Here is a 1,664-nt window from a genome sequence, read left to right on the forward strand (position 1 = left end):
AGTGGATTTTTTCTAAGTCCAACAACGAGAGAGGCCTAACTTCCAGCCTCCTTAGCCTCTTTCGTTCACATACTTAGAAAAAAATCCCAGCGCCAAGCCCAATGCATTTCAATGGGATTTATTTTTCGAGCCGGATTTTTTCTAAGTCCAACAACGAGAGAGGCTTGAGTTCTAGCCTACTTTAAGCCTCTTTCGATTTTCCCTGTTTTTACCAGGTCTACCAAAACACCCCCATCACGTTAGTAGGTGCGCCAGGCTTAGACAGGCCGAATTGGCAGGAAATGTGTCCGAGTCAAAGTGAGCTATTTTGGGACTCAAAAGTTGGATTTTCCCCCTCTTTTCGATGGTTCTTTTTTCGAATGGTTCTTCCAGGCTCTGAGGACAGGGGCTCACGCGGACATGCGTGGCCGCCTAGGGGGCGCTATCTCGGACACATTTAGGGACATGGACACCCTGGAAGAACAAACATAAAAATTTTTTCGACCTGATTTCAGACCAGCCTCTTTCTTAAGGACTTCCAGGACTCGAGCGACAGGGGCTCGGTCCTGAGTGCGCGCCCGGCCAGGGGGCGCTATCCCGGACACATTTCGGGACATTTAAACCATGGATGGACAAACATAAAAATTTTTTCGACCTGATTTCAGACCAGCCTCTTTCTTAAGGACTTCCAGGACTCGAGCGACAGGGGCTCGGTCCTGAGTGCGCGCCCGGCCAGGGGGCGCTATCCCGGACACATTTCGGGACATTTAAACCATGGATGGACAAACATAAAAATTGAAAGACCTGATTCGACCCAGCCTCTCGGGGCTTTTCCCAGGGCCGGAGCGACAGGGGCTCGGTCCTACGGCGTGCCCGCCTAGGGGGCGCTATGACGGACACACCAGGGGACACGGACACCCTGGGTGGACAAACATAAAAAATTGAAAGACCTGATTCGACCCAGCCTCTCGGGGCTTTTCCCAGGGCCGGAGCGACAGGGGCTCGGTCCTACGGCGTGCCCGCCTAGGGGGCGCTATGACGGACACACCAGGGGACACGGACACCCTGGGTGGACAAACATAAAAAATTGAAAGACCTGATTCGACCCAGCCTCTCGGGGCTTTTCCCAGGGCCGGAGCGACAGGGGCTCGGCCCTACGGCGTGCCCGCCTAGGGGGCGCTATGACGGACACACCAGGGGACACGGACACCCTGGGTGGACAAACATAAAAAATTGAAAGACCTGATTCGACCCAGCCTCTCGGGGCTTTTCCCAGGGCCGGAGCGACAGGGGCTCGGCCCTACGGCGTGCCCGCCTAGGGGGCGCTATGACGGACACACCAGGGGACACGGACACCCTGGGTGGACAAACATAAAAAATGGAAAGACCTGATTCGACCCAGCCTCTCGGGGCTTTTCCCAGGGCCGGAGCGACAGGGGCTCGGTCCTACGGCGTGCCCGCCTAGGGGGCGCTATGACGGACACACCAGGGGACACGGACACCCTGGGTGGACAAACATAAAAAATTGAAAGACCTTATTCGACCCAGCCTCTCGGGGCTTTCCCAGGGCCGGAGCGACAGGGGCTCGGTCCTACGGCGTGCCCGCCTAGGGGGCGCTATCACGGACACATCAGGGGACACGGACACCCTGGATGGACAAACATAAAAATTGAAAGACCCGATTT

The sequence above is a fragment of the Nerophis ophidion genome, unplaced genomic scaffold, assembly GCF_033978795.1.
Source record: "Nerophis ophidion isolate RoL-2023_Sa unplaced genomic scaffold, RoL_Noph_v1.0 HiC_scaffold_78, whole genome shotgun sequence".
In the NCBI taxonomy this organism is placed as follows: Eukaryota; Metazoa; Chordata; class Actinopteri; order Syngnathiformes; family Syngnathidae; genus Nerophis; species Nerophis ophidion.